This window comes from Oryzias latipes, chromosome 5, assembly GCF_002234675.1.
Source record: "Oryzias latipes chromosome 5, ASM223467v1".
Lineage (NCBI taxonomy): Eukaryota > Metazoa > Chordata > Actinopteri > Beloniformes > Adrianichthyidae > Oryzias > Oryzias latipes.
This window is the reverse complement of record NC_019863.2, coordinates 17,528,060-17,534,059: the sequence shown is the minus strand read 5'-3', so window position 1 is coordinate 17,534,059 and position 6,000 is coordinate 17,528,060.

Sequence of the window (6,000 nt, the reverse complement as noted above, 5' to 3'; positions counted from 1 at the left end):
GTGAGATACTGAAAAATGGTCTTAGACATTATATGACAGCGTCAAAAGGCAATCCTGTTTGGGGCTGCAGAAGTCAAACCACTGCTGTCTCCTTAAGTGCATCAAATAGACTTTTATTTGCAAAAATGATCTACTAACTTGTAAGTATCCTCAATGTTGTTTTATTCTCTTAAATAAAAAAAGAGTATGTGACAACAGATACAAAGCTGGGGTTTCAAGCAAAAGAAAAATGTTTTTTTTAGGATCTATCTTTGAGGTCAGGTGCACCAAAAAGCTCCTGTGTTCACCTCGGCATCTGGAAAGGTTGGTGCTGTCAGACAGAGTCTCTGTCTCTCTGTGTCCTTGCTTTACAAAGGTTACCCTGTAGAATCAGATAGGATGGTGGCAGTAAAAGAATCACTTTTGTGGCTGCTGAATCAACCTGGAGCGCACGGTGCCACCTGTCCCCTGTGGATAATGCCTGTGCGTATTGTGATTGTGTGCAACTCTAACATGCGCCTGTGCCGCTGCAGAAATATGTCTGCGCATGTGAATGAATACCTCAACATACTAGTGAATATATTACATGCAAGTGTGCGTGTGTGTGTGTTTATGTGAGTGCACGCAAAGGGAGCAGGTGGCACTCCTGGTATGTAATGTCTAGACCAATCAACAGACAACCCCCTCAACCTTGGGATTCGGGTTCCCACCCAAGCCTCAGTCACATCGTGCACAAAGTGAAAGAGACACTCAGACGCTGTTATCCAGCCTTATTTACTCTTCCAGTGAGCAACTCCCTCAACCCTTGCACCCTCTTTCCACAAGAAGAAAATAAAGAAGAGCCTAAAAGAGAAAATCTATTTAATTTGTTCTGACAAAAAAAATGCATTCTTTTTGAATGTAAGTAATAAAAAAAGTTTAAAGGAAGGTCTATAGTGTTACAACTGTTTTATTACGTATTTCAGTCTCTTATATGGTGGTCCTTAAGTGCTAATTACAACAACAAATCACCAAAACCATATAAACAATCACAACGACAAAATAAAAATGAAAGTAATTTCTAGAAATCAAAATGAAATGTTAAGAAATGAAACAAAAGAAGAAACCAGAAAAGGTTGGTACTATGGGACATTGCACTTTGCAACCGAAAGTTATTTGGCATGAAGCAATACTGGATAGGTGCAGAACTAACCATAAAACTTTCATTAGTATGCGAACATTGAAGACACATTTGAAAAAAACTTCTTTTTGAGTCTAGTTTTTTTTACTTTCATTTTGATTTTTGGAAATTGTGTTTTTCTGTTTTTGAAATGTTTAATTTATTTGGAATTGTGTTTAAGATTCTGGAATTTTGTTTGGATTTTTTATTTTTATTTTTTATATTTGCTTTTCTTTTTTAATTGTCGTTGTGATCTTTGATTTGTTTTTGTGTTGAGTGATTTATTTATGTGATTTGGACTTCAGGGCCAGCATACTAATAATTTGAAAATATGTGATTTTTTTTTGGTTTATGTTTTTTATGTAGAAATTGTTTATCCTGAAAAAGTTCAAGAGAAAAATATTGAATTTCTTCCAGTTTTGAATTGACTTGCACAACAATGAAAGGCAAACTTGGTGTTGGAAATGTCCCTCTGATTTGTGAGAAGTAGTTGTGCTGAGCTCTCATCTGGAGATTTTGTTTTGTTTTTTACAACTCCTGGCTAAAGTAATACCCAAAAGAGGTGATAAGAAGGAGGTGTTATTAGGCTCCAATGAGAGGAAGAGCAGTGACAAATAGAGACAGTAAAACAGGGAATAAAATGCTTTATTGTTGACTGCTTTTGTGCACTTTGCATTTGTTTGTGGGCAGCCTTTCATTTTAGATTTAGTTGCTGGCTCAGATATAATTCATTGTCTCTGTCACAAGCTGAACTACACCTATCAACACTGATGCAGGCTCAAACTGTGAGATGTGTGAAGGTGTAAATTTCACTGGTTAACAGTGACATCAGCTATTAAAAAGCGATACATTTGCAACTCACTTCCTCTTTATCCTATTAATCTACAACCAACTGAAAAGACAGGCGCTCTAAATACTCTGTTTTGAAAGTACACAGAAGTAAAATCTATAGTCCGTTTCTTCTTAACTTTGTGCTTTTGATTTTATGCTCAGCTTCTGGCTATTCTTGGCAATTATTTTGTTTGTTTGTTTTCTTCCACCATTGACCTAACCCTTTAAAAGGCCTATATCATGCTTTTCTTAAGCCTTTCAGATTAAACTATATCCATATATATATATCCATATATATATATATATATATATATATATATATATATATATATATATATATATATATATATATATATATATATATATATATATATATATATATGGATATAGTTTAATCTGAAAGGCTTAAGAAAAGCATGATATAGGCCTTTTAAAGGGTTAAGTCTATATATATATTATATATATATATATATATATTATATATATATATATATATATATATATATATATATATATATATATATATATATATATATATATATATATATATATATATATATATATATATATATATATATATATATAATCATAGAACTTATACTGTATGAACATAAAGAACTTTTTTTAAATGAATTATTTATTTTACCAGGTCATTTTCCTATCCATTAGTAAAATGAGTCAATCTCTGAGGAACCGCCTTTTGCTCCTTGTGGGTGCTGTCCATTTCATGATGTAAACCGAAAATCGGCCTTGGCAGCGTATTTGCGTTTCACCCACGAAAACAAACAACATCTGAACCTCTGCAAAGATGGATCCGCATATTGTGCATAAAAACATGATAGCAGTTTGCCGGTTACCCCTAGCTCCACTGAGAAACTGGGTGTGTGTGTTAGCATGGGGGCGGTACTGGTACTGTTACTCATTTATTTCTGTCACAATGTCAGAAATCACTCGTTTGCGTCGATTGTGAGGGGCTGGTGCTCAGTGTGCAGGATCTTAGAGGAATGCTCAGAAATCAAATCAGAGCTCAAAATACAGCTTTGAGGTTTTTTTTGTGAGGAATGAACATTATTATAGACTTAAAAGCTCAAAAGGTCCAGTTTGCATTATATGGGCCCTTCAACACTGGTAAAGCCTAGATAACATACAATCTTTGACCTAGCGTAACTCTTCGACCGTTTACGCGATTAACATGAATCAGCTGGTCCCTTCTCCCAGACAAAATCAGCAGATTTACATTGATTGTGTAAGCACTTAACTGTACACTGTACACTGTACAGTCCTGCACATCAGAGCAAAGGTGCTTGTCTCTGCTTTAAGATACAGTGGTCGAAAGAATGTAAACACTGAAGCTAAAGCTCTAATGCTTAAGGGTTAAACTTGAAGTTTAGATCATGATAGATTGGTTTGGTCTGTTTTTCTTTCACGTTTCAGTTTTACCTTACCAACATTACTCATGTTTCACCATAGTAACTTGATAGGTCTCAGCACCTCCTGACTTCAGTCAAAAAGACATTTTCACTCTTTTTTCTTGAAACACTTCAGTAATAACTGCAAATGTCTGGCAAACTGTCCAGAGTGTATCCCACCTTTTCCTAATAGTAGCTTGGATAGCCTCCAGCAATTCAAGACCCTGACAGGGACTATGCGGGTTTAGGAAACGGATAGATGTATTTTAGTAATAATTTAATTGGAACCAATAAGTCAGAGCACAAAGTTGCATGTGCTGTTTGTTTTTTCATTAACATAATTAACATAATTCCAGTGGACCTGAAGCAGAGAAAAGCGGCCCTACACTCATATGTAAAGTCTGATTTTCACTGGTCCGTCTATGGTGGATTTCCGTAAAAAAAAAATACAACGTTCATTAATCAGTCAGAATGTTCGTCATGTTCTGCGTCTGACGTCCATCCCTTCGCAACGCAAGTTTACGTGGAAGTTATGAAAATTTTTTTAAGTTGATATCACGGCAAAAAGCAGGAGAAACGCAAAACTATTCTGGGTTTTCAAAATAAAAACTTCTATTGTACTTTCAACATAACATTTTATATTATATTTTAGGTAACATGCTCACATAATAACACACATTAACACCACGGATAACACCGTTGTCTATTTCCACCATCGACAACAAAAGCTTACTTTTGTAAGTACAAAGACATGATATCATTCATGACACAAAACGTGAATTTTACAAGGACTCAGTGAGGAAGGTACGACGGAGTCTTAGGGCCAGTTTACAAAAAAACTTTTTTTTTATTACAACTTTTAAGTCGTAAATTTACAAGAAAGAAAGACATAACTGTTAAATTGAGAGATTTTAAGCCATAAATTTACGAGAAAAAAACTCGTAAATTTACGACTTAAAATCTTGAAAATTTACGAGAAAAAAAGTCATAGATTAACGAGGAAAAAGCACCAAAGTTTGCCGTTGATCGGGCGCTAGCTTGAAGATGAAATATGTGGAGCCTTTTGTGAAGATTTATTTCCGGATAGGTTTAACCCTTGTGCTATCTTAGATAACCCCGACCTTACATTGACGTGTTCTCCCTACCATGACAAAGGTGGATAAAGGTGGAAAGATTTCATGTAATCCATGGACACCAGTGAAGATCACAAATCATTGAAGAAAAAAGGTTCAGCGCACTGTCTAGTGGGTCTAGATGACCCAACTCCCAACGTTAAAGTGCCTATGATAGCACAACGGTTACAAAAAAAAGAGACTCAGAACCTTCTGGTGACTCAAAATCCGATTAGTTTCAGTGGAGCCGGCTTTCCGGGGTTCGGTATCAGTAAAGCGGAGCTCAGAGACATGTTTGGGTGTAGAGGAATGCTGCAGCCTTTTATTTTCCTTTTCATTCACGCACCCTGAACTTCATTTGTCACCTTACGTCACGCGGAAGTAAACAGTGTTACATACGCCCCCTCCTCAAGATAAAACGTCCCGTTTCAACATAAAACAATAAAAAGAAATAAACATAGTCTGTTATATTAGCATTAGAAGATTGTAAATGACAAAAAGTCATCCGCCTCAGACGGAAGCATCACACAAACGTAGAGATCTTTTCTTTGGTGGAGGAAGAAAGGATTGAAGTGGACAGCTGCAGGGACACCGATGTCAGCATCGGCTGCAGAGATCCTGCAAGCCAACCATCAATTAATGAAACATTAATAAATGATAAATCAAACAAATGAGCTTCTAAACATTTGTAATGTTATCAATAAACACTCAGCTTACCTGTTCAATTGAGTTTAGTCGGTCTGCTCTGCTGCTGAAAAGCGTTCACTTGCTGCATGTATGCTCACTTCCACTTTGATCTCGTAAATTTATGAGAAAAAAAACTCGTAATTGTACTTTTTTTTTTTTGGTGGCCCTAAAACTCCGTCGTAGGAAGGAGAGGGCATGCGGCCTGATTACCAAAGTTTTCGTTGTTGAAGACAAGGGAATGGCAGTGTTAAAAAAAGATTTGGGTTTGAGTGCATGTTTTAGTTTTGTTCCCTTACAAACACACCAAGCTTTTTCATCTTTACTGTTGCAGTTGGAAGAATATGAAGTCATCGGTTCTCAGGAATCAGCCAAATGCTTTTTTTAACCAAACAGGAAATTCAAAATGTCAAAGAAAACAGAATGATGAACTCTTGAAACATATGAGATGAGAAGTCTGAAGATGTTGTGATGGTCGAGCAAGAACAGGAGAGAAGCTAGATGATTAGACCGTTGGGGAGATTAAAATCATGGAATCTGACAGATCAGCTGTACTACTGCATGGATGGACATCTTCCCAGACTAAATGGAATCAACTGTGGTAAAAAGAAAGGTAGCAGGGACAAAGAAAAAGACATGAATAACCTACAGTACAAAAACTGTAAATCTAACTAAGAAATTTAGCCGTAAGAAATGCAAAAAGAAAAGTGTAGCAAAAAAAAAAGATTAGATCAATTTTTCAGTGAAATGGTAAATCGGCCAACATTGATCAAGAATGCCTAGAACTGTCGGTGGCTTCAGAAGTATCACAATAGGTTTAAAGCTG